Source organism: Macaca thibetana, chromosome 7 (assembly GCF_024542745.1).
Source record: "Macaca thibetana thibetana isolate TM-01 chromosome 7, ASM2454274v1, whole genome shotgun sequence".
Classification (NCBI taxonomy): Eukaryota; Metazoa; Chordata; class Mammalia; order Primates; family Cercopithecidae; genus Macaca; species Macaca thibetana.
The window spans coordinates 150,655,161-150,674,783 of NC_065584.1; the positions used below are offsets into that span (position 1 = coordinate 150,655,161).

General features: G+C 51.9%; 1 protein-coding gene across 7 annotated transcripts in view; it reads right to left on the minus strand.

Moving 5' to 3' along the window:
- Positions 1-19,623, minus strand: part of MEGF11 (multiple EGF like domains 11) — a 379,715-nt gene that overhangs the window by 261,756 nt on the left and 98,336 nt on the right. The gene's annotated exons all lie outside the window — the stretch shown is intronic.

The following is a 19,623-nucleotide window of genomic DNA, read 5'->3' on the forward strand; positions in this document are numbered from 1 at the left end:
AAAAAAATGGGAGGGAGAAAATTACAAAAGGTGGCCGAGGTAATGATCTATTTCTGGAGCAACTAAAGCCTGTGCTTCCATTAAGAGAATTATCAATCAATTCTGTTTTGTCTGGGGGCATATACGCACTGTGTGTGCTAAATTAAAAAGCTTAACATGTCAGCATAGTTTCTTCTGAGGGTTCCGTGGAAGAATGCCGACTGAAGCATTTAGGCTTCAGAGAGGCAAGGCAGGTTATGAGGAGGAAGTCGGGGGACTTGAGCCATGTCACTAAGTCAGGCCCAGCAGGGCACAGGCCACCCTGAGCACCAGTGTCGAGAGAAAATGTAGCCAAACTCCAATTAACTGGAACCTTCAGTTAATTGGAAGGTGGCCAAAACAGCCGGCCGCACTCCCTGGTGCCAGTCAGGCTCAGTCCTCACTGGTGCATTTCAACCAAAGCCAGTGAGGGTTTTTTCCCCGCTTCTGTAGAGCAGCTTTTAGGGCTAGCTTCTGATAACTTATTCAGCTTCATTTCCCTCCCTTCATATCCGCTCCTGAACAAGGACAGGCCTTTAGGAACAATGATCCTGAAGTCATGCAAAATCCCGATAAATCCAGAGAGATTTGACCCTATTCATCACACTCCACTTCCCTAGGCCGGAAAGGAAAAGGACGCAATCGCAAAAGTGTTTTGGTAACAGGTGCTGGAACTACAGAAACATCTTTTCTGCATACCTTCCAACTCAGTAGGAAATTCAGAAATGTGAACCACCCATTCCTTATTCCTGGAGGCAAAATGGAGGCAGGGTCAGGTTTCCCACCTGGCTCCAGCTTCTCTCCGTTGCTTTCTGTTCCCTCCCCAGGCAGGCCTGAGCCCAGGAGGTACTAACCGTCAATATACTGAATCACCCCCATGTAGAAGGCCGGACGCATGTACTAAGTCCAAACCATGCTTCCCCAATATTCTAATTCTGTGGTGTGCCCACAAATTTCTAAATTTGCCATAATACATACAGGGACTCAATAGAGTAGGAAGAACGGGAGGCAAGCCAGAAGCTTGCTAAGCCATGGGAGGGCTCTGACACAGGTATGTTTGGCTGTGCCAAGAGGGAAAGAAGAGAAAGAAAAAGGAATGGGGTGGGGAGTGAGGTCGGTGGGAGAGAGACCAGCCTGGCAGGCTTGGGAGAGCAGGCATCTGTGGGCCTGGGTGTGCACAGCTGGCAGGAAGCGGGACTGGAAGTCTGAGCTCAACCGGGTATTGGACACTAATGCCATACTCGCGGACTTGAGAGCCCTTACTAAGAATACTCTGTGAATATCCCTTGTTGGATTAGAACCTAGATGTAGACTCGGTTGAACACTGAGTGTGCTGTTCACTCATCAGCCGCTGTGCACCTTACTGAGCACCAGGGCAAAGGAAAAATGGATGGTTCCCAAGAGCTTGCACTGTGCCAGGTGCCAGCCTTGGTACATGGCCAGTCTCAGTCCTTCCAGTAACTCCATCAAGGAGGCATTATGATCTCCTCTTGCAGGTGGCAAAATGCAGGCTCACGTGGATGACCTAGACACAAATTCAGGACTACCAGCTTGTCCGATGCCATGCTTCCGGGATGTCTGTCCTGCAGACTCAGGGGTGTGTGTGTGTGTGTGTGTGTGTGTGTGTGTGTGTGTGGTGTGTGTGTGTGGGGGTGTGTGTGTGTGTGTGTGTGTGGGTGTGTGTGTGTGGGTGTGTGTGTGTGTGTGTGTGTGTGTGTGTGTGTGTGGGTGTGTGTGTGACAGGGATAGGCTCATCTCTTTGGATCAGAGCTTCCTCCATGCTCACAAGATTGGAGCAGCGGAGGGAAGGACATTAATGCTACTGTAAGAAAAGAGAAAAGGACTGGCTTGGAACTCAGAAGACAAGCTTGGACTGGCTGTGTGACCTTGGGTAGGAGGCTGCCTGCTTGGTGCTTCATTGTCCTCTGTTAGCTAAGAGGAAGCCTCTGTCAGCCAGGGTTTCTCCCACCTGAACCACAGCACCCAGCAGAGGATTAATGGACAGTTTTCTCAGTTCTCCTAAAGATGGTACATAACCAGTACCATTCTAGATGCACAAGAGAAAAGTCAATCTGCCACATGCAGTGGGCACGTTAGGGCATGAGGGCAGGATTATCTTCTAAACCTGGCTGAGAAGGAACTAGGTGGCTAAGGGACTAAGGTCCCTTTGGCTCTGACCTCAGGAGATGGGCTGCAGATGAGGATGCCAGACGTCCTGAACCATGTTAGGTCACAATATCCCATGTGTATTTCCCTCCTGTCATCCCTTGGCCTAACTATCATCTTTAAATGAGCCGATTGTGCCTCAGCTGTGCTTTGAGGAATCTAGGGAGAGACTGGGGATGGGCCTCGAAAGAGGATAAGCCCTACTCCTCACTCCCTACCCTTAGGGCAAGCATTGTTTGTTAGGTGTTTGGGGTGGGGGGCCGGGGATCGGCAGCAATAACTGTCAAGAGATTCTGAAAAGGAAAGGTGAGCTTGGGAATCAAGAATTAAGCACATGATCCCCCTGCGCCTCCCCTACCTTAGAGGATGTGGAGTTCATTTTATTACACAACAGGCCAGTTCCCCAGCAAGGCAGAGCAGTGGTTTGTACCCCAGGTATAAGCAATGCCCCATCCTATTCTGGGCTCCGTCCAGAAAATACTCTAACAGCTTAAAAAGTGAGAGCACTCCTAGACCTCCTTAATGTTAGGCTTTGCTCATGGAGCCCCCACGATGGGAACCGGGAAGGGACAGCAAGTTGTGGAATTCTGCTACCACTTCTGCATGGCTCTCAAGAAACAGCAGTAGCCGTGGCAACATCTTTGCATCAAAAAGGACATATATAGACAGAACAGGCGCCCGCCAGACTCTGGATCATTCCACAAAGTGGAGATGAGGATAAAATCACCCCGAGGGAGGAAGGCAGAGGAGACATTTATTTCAAGCCAATTTCACCCACTGTGGAGCAATCACTAAAGCCAAATGGTAGAGCTGTGCATATATGTGTCTCAGTGAGTAAGTGTGGGAAGAGTGAGTGAGCCAGTACTACCGCCAGCCTGGCGCAGCTGCTACAGGGAGGCCCTGTGAGGGGACAGCATCTGCTGACAGGACTGTCTGAGTCCGAGGACGGCCTGAGCTGAGCCCCCAGCCAAGGGCCAGGAGAAACAGGCCAGGGACAGAAAAGCACAGAACTGGGTCTCTTGCCCCAGGTGTGCCAATAATCAGCTGTGTGACCCTGAATGAGTCACTGCACCTCTCTGGGCTGTTCTCTGATGAGGAGGAGCTAGAATCACTTCTCAAGCAGGTGGTCTCGCTTGAGGAGAAGACATGGGCCTGAAGGCCTGAGTTTGAGTTTTCCAGAAGCACCCACCAGCCGGGGCACTAACAGAAGAACCTTAACAGCTTCTCTAGGCCTTAGCTTCCACCTTTATAAAAGGAGGTTGACTGATAATCCTGCAATTTGAGAGCCAAATCAGGATCCTAACTCAGGTCTCTTGCAGTTCTGGAAAGTTCTACAGTGATTCCAAGCAAGAGCAGACATGAGCAGGGAGGGGTGCCTCCTAGTGCCCTCAGCATCTGCCACAGTGCAGATATCAATAAACATTCGATAACTAATCTATGATTGGATCAATGAACCAGTGAACAAATTCCTGCATTTGCAAGAGGGGACTGAAGACGGTGGTGCTGGGAAGAGACTTGCCCAAGGTCACACTGCTGATCATAGCAGAGCTAACCCCAAATCCAGCACTTGGCCCACTCCACCATGAGCAGCACCTCCGGTGGGGGCCAGGCCAGGCCGAGGCAGCCTGTGGACAGGTGATGAGGAAATTCCCCCTGGAGCATGCTGGATTAGGTCCCGGAATCCACCAGCCCCTCAGTCTACTGCCTGTCCAGCCCATTCACAAAGCCCCTGTCTCCTGGGGTGCTTCTCCTCCTCGGGTGCAGAGAGAAGGGCTGGCTGCCCAGCAGCTGGCCAGGCTCTCTCCCTGGCACCTCCTTCAGGCTTTCTTACAAGTATTTACTCTCCTCCTACAAAGATGTGCACAGAGGAGGCAGCTAACAACAGAGGCAGAGTGGGATACCTCAGGAAAGCTTCCGGAAGTTGACTTTCTTCACTCCAGGGACCTCTGCTGGGAAGTCACAGCCTGATCCTATTCTGTTCTCTCCACCTGCTTTCCTGGGCCCTCAGAAACTGTTTTCACCAGCCCTGTCTCCCCACGACTCAGGGGACTTCTGCAAAGACCATTCCTTACCTTCTAGTGAGCTTTTAACAAAGCACACCCTCATTCACCGTGTCCTTTGATCCCAGAAGAGCCTGTTACAGATGAGGACCCCGAGGTGGGACTGAGGAGGGTAGGGAGTTTCAGTGGCAGAGTGGGGACCAGGAGGGGACAGAGGGGGCAAGAAGCAGCCCAGCCTTTCCTCTGGGTCCTCCTCTGTCCAGGAGGAGCTACAAAGGCAGAAATCAAAGCTCCGCCATCAGAGAACTCAGGGCAGAGGCTCCAGGTGGGGATATAGGGAGGGGGAGATCCTCCTGGAGGGAACATCTCGCTCCCGCTCCCAGCACACATGGACACTAAGCCACTGTGCCCACCCTGGCTGTGCATTAGAATGGCCTGAGGAACATTTTTCAACTCTCAATGCTGTGACCTCATTCCCAGTCAACTAGGTGGGAGGGGTCAACTAGGTGTGGGTGGAGCTTGGGCATCCATGTTTTCTAAAAGCTCCCCCAGGTCATTCCAATGAGCAGCCAAGGTGGAGAACCACCCACCAGGAGCTCCCTCCCTGAGAGCAAGGGCATCAACATGAAAGCCCACCAAGGGGATGACCTTGTTCTTTCTTTGTCTCTTTCTCCCTTCCCACCCCACAGCACAGGTACCCAGCATGGGTAGCCCCTTCCTGCCAATATCCTAGTTCTTCCCTGGAATCACAAGGGTCCCCAACCCATCAAAGTGTCAGTGGGTGGCAGAAATCTGGGTCCTCTAAACCATCAGTGAAGTTGCCTGTTACATCCAAAAGGGCAGCTAGGCCCAGGTGAAAGGGAAAGGCAACATCACTCTAACAGGAATGCCCACTGACCCCTCCCTTCAGCAGCTATACAGCAACAGGCACAGGGCAGAGAGGCTCATAGCTCCGCTAGCCACCCCGGGGCTGGTACAAGTGCCCTGGGCACCGATCACCACCACCTGAGCCCAACCATAGACTGTGAATGAACAAATCTTTACCTGCACCTCTGCAGGCAGGTGCCCTAGCATCCATGGCAGATCCCCTTTGTAGAGACAAACCTGTTCTTCCTTCTCTCTACCCATCTATCTCTTCAGCCATTATCTACTGAGCGCCTCTGATATGCCAGGCGCTGAGGCATAACAGTGAACAAAGTAGACACTGTTTCTCCCCATAGAGCTTATCCACTGAAGCCCCATTATACAGATGAGGGGACTGAGGCTCAAAGAAGAGTGACAGCAGAGCAGGGGCCAATCCAGAATTCATGGATAGCCCTGCTGTAGAATACCTGCCCAGGTACTCTCCAGTCCCACCGTGAGAAGCAGCCAGACCCTCCTGCAAGGACAGGAGAGCAAAACTCACTTAGCAGAGGCCTGAGCCGAGAGCAGGCCCGAGCCCCAGAGCCCCCCGGTCTCCACATCTGACGGTGTCTGTTCTCCCTCCCTCTCCCTCTTCTAATGATAACTCTGTGAGCTGCAGCGAAATTCACCTTAATAAGCACTCATTAGAAATATGCTAATGGGGAGGAAGCTGATATCATATGCCCTAAAAACCAAAGGGAAAAGGAGGTTAAAAAAAAAAACCAAAAAAACTCAATATTGGGTTTTGTCTCATTTCAAAGCCACTTTCAAAGTGGCCATAAATCTTCTGTGAGATGTGACATAACAAGGAGCTGCCAGCAGCTCGGACATTAATGATTAGCTATAGCCAGGTGCTGAACTGGATGCATTTGGCTTTGGAGTTCTTACTACAGGGAGAGAGAGGGAAGGTGCCTAGACTAGGACCTGGGTGCCATCCCCAGCCTCAGACCTGCACATCTAGAAGGGGAGGGGGCTGGGCCGAAGCTTGTGGCTGTGAGAGGCTACAATATGTGCCAGAAAGGCAAAGCTCGAATAACGGAGATGGAGATAAGCACACACACTTTGCTGGGTCCCTGGCAGGACCATGTGAGGGAGGCATCTGGCTCTGGTGTGGTGGTTAAGGAAACGTGCTCTGGAGTCAGAGCTGGTCTGAACCACAAACCAGCTCTGCTAATTACTAGCTGAGTGACTCCGGACAAATGACTTAATCTTGCCGGGGCTCTGTTTCCTCACCTGCAAATGGAGATAACAATTGTATCCATTGTGAAAATTAAATGAGATAATTACACAGGGTATCTGGAACATTGTAAAAACTCACCAAATGTAGCTGCTATTACCATTGGGCGCACAGTAAACAGAAGCTACTGTTTACATTGCCGCTTCCTTCAGTTTCCTCAAACCTCTCTTCACAGCCACCCAGAAAAGCCCCTGGGTGTTGTGTCATATCCTTTTTTGGTTTTTAATTTGCTGGGTGATTTTGGGAAACTGACTTAACTTCTCTGATCCTTAACTGCCTGTTCTACAAAGTGAGGATGAGAATTCCTGCTCTGATCTACCTCTAGGGTGGTTGTAAAGATCAAAAAGATAACACAAGTCAAAGTGCTTTGAAATGTATACTAAATGATACATATTCGGGGAATTATCCTCATTCACCTCCAGCAGGGAGGCTGTTCTAGATGCCATGGTTTGCCTTCCCTCTCCCGGCTACAAGGGACTCTCTCCCGAGACCTCACAGGAAGAGTCTACATTTCTTTAGACAACAGTGTCAGCAAACCACAACTCTTAATTCCTACAGATGTCTAACTGAAGTTTCCGGCAGAGACAGAGACAAACCAAAGGCCAGCGTTTGGATGGGATGGCCTCATCATCTGGAACGAGTTGTTTTTCATTCCCACTAAGACACGGATTGGTGCATGCCTTCCCGTGGCTCTGTCACGTGTGACTCCCCACGCACACCAACGCCTCCCACAGAAGTCTCTACCCTGATCAGTGTGGGGATCCCGCTGAGCACAGGCTTGGATGCTGGATCCATGTCAAGTTGTCATGAAGTGTCTAAGGGCTCTCTCTCAATTCTGTCCCGATCTCACCGTGGATAGTGGCCTGCGGGCTCCCATCAGTCCACAGAGGCACACACTGAGTAGCTGGAGGCAGTGGGGGCACAGGGACAAAACGGGGTCCTTGGGCTGGGTCCTGCATTGTCTGCATTGTTGGCAAAGGTAGGCACCTTCTCAGGGGGGCGTCTTATTGCCTCACCCTCGTGCCTGCTCTTTGCCCATCTCTTCTGCCTTTGTTTTCTCTAACTGCTTCCCTCAGGTTCCCATAATGCCCCCACTTGCACACTCAGTCCCACTCCTGAAGCCATTCTCTCCAAGGCAGGCATAATGTGGACACCATTCCTCACTGGGGATTGGGGATAAATGGTAGCCCAATTGTAGCTGCTAGATCCCTGGATTGTCTCCTGAGTCTCTTCCACTGCCACTGCCACCCAAAGGTGAGCCTCAGGCGTGTCACGTGCTCCAAAGCCCCAGTCTAACTGTTGTCATCCCTAAACCCCCACCTCCCACAGAAACCCAGTCCACATCAACCTGGCTCCCAACCTGGTCCCTGCTCCTAAATTCTGACTCACTACCCCTCCCGAACTAGCACCTTACATGGTGGCGCAGCCCAGGGCCCTTGCCAGCCTCCTCCTGGGGACTAAAGCCATGCCCTTCAGTCAGTCAGAAGTACCTACTAAGTACCAGGCATCAGGCAAAGCCCTGCACATGTAACATGTCAAGTCACATTCTAACGGGAGAGAGAATAACATTAACAGGAAACCACAGACCCTGTGGTTTGGTCTCCTCCCCTTGGAGACCTAGACTCCAAGGCCATCATTGCCAAGGTTGCTGGGAGGGAACACTGGCCAGAGGAAGCGGCACACATGCTGACACCTGAAGGAGGTAGATGTGCTCACCAGGTAGGGCAACAGTGTGCCGGGAAGAGTGGGTGCCAAGGCCTGGAGGTGAGAAAGAGCAGGTGCACTGAGGCAGCAGAAGTGGCTCTTTCTAGTTGGAACAGAGTCTGAGGAAGTGGGTGGTGCCTTCTGAGTTGGAGGGGGCTCAGCCCCAGAATACAACACACCTTGTGAGCCAGGACTGTTCTGAGATAAATGGGCAGTCATTCAAAGGTTTTAAGCAAGGGACCAATCTGGCCGGAGTTGGGTTTTCAAAAGGTCCTTTTCTGATTAAAAACAATTTTTAAGTGGAAAAAAAGTGAATTCTTATTAATAGGGGAATAATGTTTCAATGATGGACATCCACACTGCAGACGATTTGGCAGCCATTAGGAAGAATGCATGGGAGCAATATTGGCTGACGTGGAGGGACTGCCAGGAGGTACTGGAGAGGGGGAAAGGCCAAAGCCATCTAGTATAGTCCTGTATTTATGAAGCCAACAGTTGCCTATAAATGTGTACATATGTGTGTCTGTATACAGCTCTTAGTTATATGATACGAAGGATACATGGCAAGATGTTGGCAGGGGCTCCCTGAGTGGGCAGGGGGTAAGGACATGATGTAGGGAAAAGAAAGGAGAGAGGCAAACTAGGAAAAAAACATTTAAAAGACCGAACTAAAAAATGAGTTTGAGACAATCCCACTCAGGTGAGATTATTTATGCAGAGACCTTCAGGTCTTATCTGCCCCGTCCTCTGGCCAGTGCCCCTTCCCAGGCTCCTTTGGCAATGGCCCCAGAATATCAAAAGCAATTAGGAGAAAGAAAAGTCAGCACTCTCCCACTGGCTGAGATGAGGAAAGAGGATCAGATGGGGTGAGATTGGGGCAGGAAGACTGGCAGGAGGTTGCCACAGTGGGCCTGGGGCCCCATGTCCCTCTGTGGTCCAATGTCCTGACACTCCAGCCAACCCCACATCCAACTCAGAGGCTGAGTAGCCATCGGGTTGCACAGGCTCTTCGGTCACTATGTCCTTGCCCACCTCTCGCCTGCCCACCCAGTCCCCCCTCTCTATCAGCCTGAGCAGTCTCTCCACATCTGTCTTGGCCCAGCTGTTGACAAGCACGGGATTGAGGGTGGAGAGGGAGTGGGTAGGTCTGGTGCGGGGTTCCTGGTTGCCTTCCCTCCCCACTGGAGTTCTGGGGTCTGACATTCCTGTTAGAGCAGAGGCTGCATAATGCAGGAACCATCTCTCCCGCCACTTTACTCCCCTAGGGTCCCCCAAATGACTGATTCTTGTACATGGCTCTGCCCCTGAGTAGTAAGAGGACTTTGGTCAAGCCAACCACCTCACAATTTGGGGCTTCAGTCTCCAGAGCTGTAAGGAGATGCTGAAAAGACTAGACAAGAGGAGGCAGGGCAGACACCCAGGACGGGATGGAGTCAAGGGTTTGCGCCCAGCAGGAGCACTTCCAGCCTCCTGCTCACCCTTTGCCCAGGCTCCCACTCACTGATCCTTTCTGGCCCCCCATCTTCCTTTCCTACACAACCACAGCGACAGGCCCAGGCGCCCTGGAGATCCACTGACAGGGAGCCTCTACTGGAAGCATCATAAACTCTACAGATATGTTCCAAAAGCTACATAGAGGAAAAGTCCCCTGTGGCATGGCTGGTCATAACCCCAGACAGTCTAGATGGGCTTGGTTTCCGATTCTGCCTTCCTTGTGGCCTTGACCATCACTTGATCTCTCCAACCCTTGGTTTTCCTCTACAAAGTGGGAATGTTAACAGAACGTACTCCAAGGAGTTATTGTGAGAACTGAATGAATCAATGCACGTAATCAGCCCAGCCTAGGGAGGAGGTATTTCTAACTATTATTGGTGGTGGTGTCCATGGATCTCTTCAGCCTATCTTTCCACTCTCACGCCCCTCTCCACCTCCCCAGCAGTTACCTTCCTGAGCTCTGAGCTGGACAGACCTCACTCTTTCCCTATCCCCATCAGCATCACGCAGAATACAACCCACTGGGGTTCAGACAAAACATACTGAGTGAGAAGCTGACTGTCATGCAATTACAAAGGTTAATTGCAGGATTCAACAAAAAGAGGGAGGGAACCTGGCCCACTCATATACAGCTGATCGAGAAACAAGCATCATTTAGTAATTATGCCACTGAGAGAAATACACCATCCACTTAGCAGTTTTAGAGCCCAGTGGGGAGGTTTTCCTGAGACACTCCTGACTATGGCCACACCAGGGCTTCCCAGCCCCACCAGGCCTCACCGGAGCATCACTCAGCACTGGGCTCTTCAGAAGCAGCAAGTGGCCTTGGGCCTAGAAGAACGGCCATCCCACTACTCCCTGGAAGCAGTGCCTGCTGGACCCCTCGAGCTGTCCATTAACAGCATCTGGCTAATTAAAGCGAGAAGCTGCATTTCACTCCTTGACTGAGTCGGAGCTGTGGCGGGAGCCTGGGAGAAGCAGCCCCCAATCCCAGCCGGCTCCCCCCTTTCATGTGGCTCTGGGGAGACAAAGCTTCTCTGATCCCTTTGAAAGCTGTGGTCCCACCAGCCCCTGAGCAGGGAGCCAGGCCACCCATGGGAGAACGGCAGTTCAAAGCCAGCCTGGCGGGCATGGTGGGGTCCAGCTGGGATCAGGAATAATTAGGGCATTCCAGACCATAAGAATCAATAACATAATTAACAAATATTGTGCTACTCCTCAGAATCTTGCTACGAATTATGCTGTCTTTGATCATACAGTGTTCCCTGACTGTTAATGACATGTAATATTAATTACCGGAGAAAGGGAACTACTCAGAATGAAGACTTCCTTGGAGAATAATTAATATTCTTTGAGGACTCGCAGAGCCTGCGAGGGGAGGCTTTTTACCCAGTTTTGATGACATTAACTGCAGTAAGCCCACCCTCCCTGTCCACAAGCAGGCCTGTCCCTTAAGGAAAGGGTGACTTACACATAGTAGGCATGTTAGAAAGACTTATTAGCAGAAGGAAGGAAGGAACGAAGGAAGGAACGAAGGAAGGAAGGAAAGAAGAGGTTCACCTGGGAATCTGTTAGAATCTTAGCATATGAGGGCAAGAACAGTCTTTGAATCATTATCAAGTCCAACCACCTCTTTTTTCAAATGGGGAAATTGAGGTCTAAAGAGAGGAAAGATCACACCACTGCACTCCAGCCTGGGCAACAGAGCAATGCCCTGTCTTAAAAGAAAGGGAGAGAGAGAGGAAAGAATTTTCCAAGGCCACACCCCTTGTTAGTGACTAAGGGTGAAAACTCAGGTCTCAGAAAATCATCCCGTCCCCTTGCCACCATGATCACCCTGCTGAGTTCTGTAGAAGATGAGAAGGATTCAAGGGGCAAGGAAGGAATGTCAAGGGACAGGGGCTGGGGAGGTCCCCTTTTTGTCTCTAGATGCATTCAGAATATTTCAGGAGTGCCCGCCTTCCACTTTTGACCTACTTGAAATTCCCTGAGTAGGAGAGGAGTGTCCTGACCAGCTGAGACACCCCCCTAAAACATAGGCTGCATGCTGGAAAGCCACAAAGCCCTGACCAAAGTCCCCAGAAAGGTCTTCTGCCCCTCAGGCTCATCCCTAGGCCAGAAGAGAGGACAAAGCAAAGACAGGACCAGCACGACCTTCTTCCTCGGCACCCACAGACGATCCCTGCCTTCTCCCTGCACCTCGTGGGGCTGAGCCACCTCAGGGAGAATTTAGACAGTGCACCCGAGGGAAGGTGGGGATGAGGGAGAGAACCCTGAGCGTGGGGTTGGGACACTGGCACCAAGTCCCGCTCTGCCACCAGTCACAGACAGATCCCTCCTCATCTCTGGGCCTGGGTTTCTCAATCTGTCAAGGAAGCTCACCACGCCAGACAATCCCTACATCTCCTTCCAGGCCCATATCCTTAGATTCTGAAATGAGAGGAGAAATCCCAGTCTCCTGATCTTCTAAGGAGTCCTCAATTTCCCTTCCTGCTTCCTAGAGCAAAGACTTCTCCCAGGAAGAACAGGTCATTAGCTCTGGTTGACTCTTGTTTCCAGCAGACAAGAGCTCCCAGTAGCTGTGGGAGGGTTATCCCCAGCTCAGGGAGCCCCAGATTCACTTCCCCCTTCTTCCTGGGAGCCAGAAACAAGCTCCCAGCTCCATTCACAGCAAGACAGACTGCGGGCCCTGGGAGGGTAGGATAAGAAGGGGAGCAGGGCTGGCTGCCTCCCCACCCCACTGCTGCCCAGATGCTCTTCATCAGTGCCTGGCTCCCAGCCTGAAAGCAATCACAGGCATTGAGTGACACAATGGCCTGCCATGGGGCAGGGGGCAGGGTGTGCAGGCAGATGCAGCAGCGCCGCCCCCCATCCCTCCCACCTGCCCAGCTCCAGGTTCCAAAGCCCCAGCCTTGACAGCTTCTCCTCCTACTTCCTGGGTTTTTGCTCCAGGAGCTCCAGCACCACCTTGCCCACCTGCTCCTCCAGCTCCCAGCCCAGCAAGGGCACTGCCATCTTCTCCAGGAAACACGGGCCTATCACCAGGGATGGAGAGGTAGTGTCTCGGTGTCCCCACTTACGAATACGAACCCACCTTGGTCTCAAGTCTCACCTTTCCCTCAATGCATCCCTAGTGCCCTCAGAGGGGAGGAAGGGCAAGAAAGAGGGTCCCTGGTTTTTAGAGACAAAGATAAAGAGTGTGAGCAGCTCATGAGGGAACTGGGCATGGATCCCAGACAACCCCCTCCTCTTCGCCCTTCCTCCCACTGATTCAGGACTTTGCGGTATAAGTCACCTCTCAGCATCACCTTCCAGGCACAGAAAACAAAAATTATTCTGCAACTTGCTTATCCAGAAGCATGGGCTGACCCTTGATATCTGACCTCTGATATTTGAAAGGTCTTGCCAGGGGTCCCCTGTGGGCAGGACAGGGTTTGTCCCCCCAAACTCTTACCCCTTGGCCCAGTAGAAGCATGGTGTGACCATGCTTCTCTCTGGACCATTATGTGGATGAGGTCTCCATGGAGAGAAGCACTGGTCTGAAACCTCCCCTCCCTTGATAGGAGAATGCAGAGCGAGGGGCACATTTCACCATGAGACCCTCTCCCTGCTGTTTTCCCACTGTGGCCTGTGGATGCACATGGCTGGATGGCAATGGGTGGCCAGCATGCTTCCTGAGGCCAGCCTGCCCAATTGGCAGTGGTGACCCAAAGCCCAGGACATGGCCCCAGGACTGGGCATGGGAGGGCATCCAGGCTGGAGGAGGCCACCCCTCCCCGCCAAAGCCCCCGCCTGCTCACACGCAGCCCTTCTGGGCCTTGCGTGTACCACCATGCTGGTCCCTGCCTCGATAGCCCTCTCCCCTGTCCTCTGCTCCTTCCCTTCTCCTCCAGGACCCTGCTCCAATACCTCCAGCCCTCACCTCTGTCCCCCAGTGGAGAGCCTCTAATGGACACACCATCCTTCCACACTCAGTCCTTTTTGCTTCCCAGCCAGACTGTAAACTCTTCACAAAGGGCCTTGGTTTCTGTGGCTCCCACACTCCCCACAGCACTAACAGAGCTCAGTTGGAGCCAAACAGGTCATCAATAAAAGCTCTTTAGTGGATGGGGCTGGTCCCATCTCAAGACAAGCTCTCCTCGGCTTACCCAATGCCCATGAAAGAAACCAGTTCTGGGCCAGGTGCAGTGGCTCACACCTGTAATCCCAGCACTTTGGGACGCTAAGGCGGGAGGATCACAAGGTCAGGAGATCGAGACTATCCTGGCCAACATGGTGAAATCCCGCCTCTACTAAAAATACACAAATTAGCCAGCTGTGGTGGCATGCACCTGTAGTCTCAGCTACTTAGGAGGCTGAGGCAGGAGAATCGCTTGAACCAGGGAGGCAGAGGTTGCAGTGAGCCAAGATCATGCCACTGCACTCCAGCCTGGGCAACAGAGCAAGACTCCATCTCAAAAAAAAAAAAAAAAAGAAAAGAAAAGAAAGCAGATCTGACTCATAGTGTGATCCAAAGAAGCACTTCCTGCTCCCTTTGGCCTTCATACCTGACACCCAGGTGTACCCAGGCACAGAGGAGTCACTTCTTAGCAGGAGGCACCCACTCTAAGCGAGTGATAGGGTCTGTGGCTTTAGAATCAGAAGCCTGGGTCCAGCTGTGGGTCTGTCTTCCCACTCTGCTCCCTGGGCACTCTGCTGCTTCTCTGAGCCTCAGTCATCTTACCTGGCAGGGAGGCAGACACGGTCATACAGACTCATGTATATTAAGCACCTGGGCAACAGTGGGCCCTCCGAAATGCAGCTCCCCCCATCCTCCCACTGGCTGACTCTGGGTTGCAATCTGGGCCCTGGCGATGGGTATCAACAACTGCAGGGGGGGCACTGCACAGCTCCCCGAGGATGGCCACCCCTGCAGCTGGGCTGCCACTAGCCCCTCAGTGGTCTGCTTCTCCAAAGACAGGCAAAAAAAAAAAAAAAAAAAAAAAAAACTCTTCTCTGACACCCACCAATGAGCAGCTTTGCGTGAGACAGGCAGCCCAGCAGTGCCAGCAGGCGTGGCTGGAGTAAATAATAGTGTAACCCTTGCTACCCGAAACAACAACATCATAACTGTCAGAGCAATTTTCCACATCAGTAGTTTAACACCTGAACTGTTGCTGCACTCCTTTCTCCCCCCGCCACCCTCGCGCTCGCTCACCCACGCTCCATTCTGCTGTACTGAAGTCGGCCCAGCTCTCAGCCATCTCTTCTGGGATCTGCAGCAAACAGTACTTGCCCCACAAGAGCCAAGGGGCTGTGAAATTAATCAGCACGTGGGCTTTTTGGAGGAGAGAGGGAAGGAAAAACCCAGGGGCTCCAATACCCAACCCAGCATCTGTCAACATCTGGGTTATAAATAATCCAGGGATTTAACAGTGATTCCAACATTAGATGCCTTCAACACCCCGTCATAAAGATGCAGTTATTAACTTTTATTTACTGGGATTGTATTTATTTTCCTAGAATGAGAGGCAGAGTGCTGGAGGGACGAGCAAGACAGAGGCACCTCTAAAACGCCATCTATCTGTTGGAGATCTGCCAGAGAAAGACGCACACACCTGGGTGGTAGTCAAAATCTTTAACAACTAGGGAGGCAGAGGAACCAACCAGCCACCCTCCTGTTGGGCCACGAGGTAACCTTTTCAGTTGATGAACCTTGGTGGGGTCTCAGTGGGGGAAGGGAAGGGCGCAGGTGGCAGGGAGGCAGCTATGTTCCAACCAATATGCAAGTGTTTCAATATTTGCACAACCTTGACACACGCGCCTTCCTCCCCTGGTTTCTCTAGCAGGTTTTCCCCAAGGAACCATCCAGCTCTCTGACAGCCAACAAGATCCCTTCAGGGGAAACCGAAGGCCAAATTAGAATCACAGAGTCAGGATGTCAGAATTGGAAGGGATCATATTCAGATGCTGTTGGCCAAGTCTTCAGTTGACAAATGTGGAAACTGAGGCTGCTCGAGGTCACCGTGTGACTTATGAGCAGGCCCCGAAAGGGACCTTGGCCCCTGACTTCCTGGTCAGTTCTTGCTGTCCTGGCTCCATGCCTCAGTGTTGCAAGCTCAGCCCCTGTGCAGTAATCGGGTGGGTGGGGAGTCACCCCTGGTGATACCCCCCTTTGCCACCCCCCGCTATGGGGTAAGGGCTCAGAGGCAAGACAGGAGGGAGAGCCCTTGGCTGTAGAATTTGCCTCAGAGGGAGGGTGTGGAGAGTGGGGCAGGAAAGAGGCTGGGTGGACCCTAAGACACTGGGCTCTTTGAGCTTGGGAAGAAAACATACCCCAAATTTAGGATGTGGTGCAAACAGAGGTGAAGGGCTCCGGGTCAGGTATGCACTCCCTTGCTGACTTCCTCCAGTCTCCTGGTGTTAAATAGCTTCTATTACACAGGGGCCACTCCCAAACTTATTATTCAGGTTAGGCTTTGTCCAGAGCACCAGACTCATGTTTCCAGGGTCCTACTCAATCTCTCTAAGTGGATGTCTAATAGAAACCTCGATTTAACATGACCCAAAACTGATCTCCCCCATAAGCCTGTCCCTCTTTCAACCTCTCCCATTTTGGTGACTCAAGCCAAGAAACGTAGCCTTGATTTTTCTTTTTCTCTCACCTCCCTCATCCCAACCCTCAGGAAATTCTGTCAGCTCTACCTTGAAGATGGAGCCCGAGTCTGTGTTCTTCTTCCCCACTCCACTGTTTGCAGCCCGCTCCCATCCATGTCAGCTCTCACCTGGATTACAGTAATTGCTTCCTCATGGGTCTTGTTTCCACCCTTGCCCCCGAGTCTGTGCTCACTTTCACAGTGAGCACAGCTTTTCCAGGCATGTGGTGGGAGCGGGTGATGGTCCTCAAGCGGCACAGACCCACCGACCCACCAGCCTGGGATTTGCTGCTTCCCACCTGGGACCCTGTGGGGAAGCTGCTGGATCGGTCTTCAGGGAAGGAAGTATGGATGAATCAAAGGGTCTTGATGGCCACACCTGCACTTGGGGACATATCTGATCCCCTCAACCAATGTGGCCTGGAGTCCCAAAGTCTCCAGGTTGGAAGTGAGGTCAGAGGCCCCTGAACAAACTTCCCACCCAGCCCATGGGTCCTCTCACAGCAGCCTGGAAGTGAACATCCAGGCATGGCCCAGACACCTGCACTGCTGGGATCTCCCCTACCCCTGGCTGGTTCTGATAGCTCCAGCACCTTTCCGCACCTTGGTTCTACTGTACTCCATGGAATGTTCATGATTAAACATCAGTCCCCCTTCTCACCAGCACAGCCTCCACAGAGAGCTCCAAATTGCAGAATTGAAGCCACCAGCACCTGGTGGGTCATAGTCCCACTTGACCCCTCCAGGGAGCCTCACCTTGTACATCCCAGGCCTATTCTTAAAGACAGCCACAGCTGGGGATCCAGTGGTGGCCCTGTGCTCTGCCACGACTCCCTGAGTCAGGGCACGGCAGAGCCTGGCTCCCGAGAGGAGGGAGAAGATGCCGCTCCCTGAGTCCAGGTTCCCGCCAGCCCCTCTGTTTGGGGCCTTCTTTCCTCTGTGGCTGTGCACACTGCCCGTGTCCCCTTCCAGTTCCCTCTGCCTTCGTTAACCAGGGCTAGAGACTAAAGCAGGCAATTCAAGTCCTCCCTAGTCCAGTGAACTCAAAGATGCACCACCTCTGGGTGGACCTATACCACCTCTGGGTGGTGTCCGAGCTGAGAGGACTTTACCATCACAGTCCAATTCCCTCTGTACTGAGAGCACAGAGCAAGGCAAGAGGAAATGACCCACCCCAGGTCACAGAGCCAGGCAGAACCCCCTAAACCCCAACCTGTCCCTTCCCACAGGCCTTGGAACCCTGAGTCAGGTGCCTCCAGTATGAGCAGCCACCCACCAAAGCTCTCTCTTCTTCACTGACCATGCTTTATGGGGAAGCCCAGACTCCACCAGACTCCCACTCCTCCTAAACCCTTGAGGCTTCTGACTCTCCAACTGTGGAAACGGGACCAATGCCTTACTCACAGGTTTTAGAGGAGAATAAATGGGACCAGAGACGTGCCAGCAGCTAACAGCTCCTGGATCGGAACATACATGGTATTGACAACCCGCACATGGACAACAGTACCTAGGCCATGTCTAGTGACGTCTCCACGGGCAAACGCAGCCAGCCTCCCTCCTCACTCCTGAGGGAGCCATTCCACCTATGCTCTGCTTTCCTGATCACAACTAGCAGGATGCTATTCATCCTTTGATAAGAAAAAAATCAGCTCTGTTCTAATTAGTCAAAGTGAGCAAGGGAGTGCAAGGTCCTGACTGCCATCATCCCACACACCCCATGTCACGGCAGCTACAAGATCTCACCCCTGGATCACAACAATCCCATTGCCGATCACACAGGAATCAACTCTGGGGGTAGAGAGAAGGGCACCTACTATGTGCAAGGCTTTGTGCCAGGTATTCTCTTTAGTCCCACAGCAGCCCTGGGTCCAGAATCTCCTGCCATCTTTGTCCCTGTCTCTGCACTACTGTCATTAAGAGGGGACATTGTTAGAAGCATTTAAGCAGGACTCCCAGCCCCCTAGCACCTGTCCTGTAGACGCCTGACAGAGGAAGATAAATATATTTATAATATGAAGCAAAGGGAATAACAAAGAGTGTATATAGTTGTCTATGACAAAGCTGACAAGCCAAGGCCAGCAGCTTTAATCAGTTCCCAGCTGAGCCCAGGAAATCTACAGGATCGCAGCTCTGACCTTTTGGGCCGATTTCTAAACGGAAGGTTAAAGTTTTGCTGCAAAGTGTTTTTTTAAATTTTAAATGAAAGAGGGGTGTAAGGTTGAATATATGTGCCAATCTCTGAGGTGGTAATAGGAACACAGGCACGGGATTTTATTTTAAATTAAGTCATGAATGTACCTCCTGCTATTGCCCCTTGAAATGTTTTGTTCTCTGGGTGAGACACAGCTTTTCCCATTTGTCGGATGAAATGTTCACTTGCGTGAACGACTTGCAAATGGACCGAAAATGTATGTGGCTGCAGATTCGCAGATTCATTTTTGATAATAAAAAAATTGCCGGAAAAGGGACTAAATATTTAAAATCATTTTCACCCCTCTAGCCAGAAGCACTGCTGGGGACACCTGCAAATCCTGAGTTGGCATCATCCACAGGAATTCTTCTTCCTGTGTGCAGAGTGGACAGTCAGGAGCTTCGTGTGGAAAGCTAATGCAATTTGGTTTAACAGTAGTCAACCATTTAAAAATTCTCCTATTCAAAAGGAAGGCTTCACCAGATCACAACACCCTCTTCCCATCAGATGGAACCATGTGGACTCAGCCTTAGCACAACTTCTTCAGAGGCTGCCCACTCTGCCCCTTGAGCTGGAAACAGTGCTGGTGGTGCCAGGTCCCGGAAATGCCTGCTTGCCTTAGGCACGGACAGCCCTGTGCACCCCTCCAGAGTCCCAAATCTGGCTGCACATCAGAATCACCTGGTGTTGCATGGAGGATCCAGGGTTCCTGGGCCCCCACTCAGCCCCACTGATGGGAATCTCCAAGCATGGGGCCCAGGATGCAAGAATTTTTTTTTTTTTTTTTTTTTTTTTTGAGACGGAGTCTCGCTCTGCTGCCCAGGCTGGAGTGCAGTGGCCGGATCTCAGCTCACTGCAAGCTCCGCCTCCCGGGTTTACGCCATTCTCCTGCCTCAGCCTCCCGAGTAGCTGGGACTACAGGCGCCCGCCACCTCGCCCGGCTAGTTTTTTGTATTTTTTAGTAGAGACGGGGTTTCACCGTGTTAGCCAGGATGGTCTCGATCTCCCGACCTCGTGATCCGCCCGTCTCGGCCTCCCAAAGTGCTGGGATGATGCAAGAATTTTGAAAGCTTCTCCAGAATCCTAATGAGTAGCCAGGCTAGGGAAGCATAGTCTTCAACAGCCCTGACACGGTAAACACAGAAAAATCACTGGCTCTCAAATATTTCCTTCACCTTTGGGTACCTGAAACCTCCCCCTTCCAAGGCCTGTTTCCATAGCATCCACATGAACCCACTTTTTAAAACAGGCCAGACGACCAGCATCCAGTCTCTG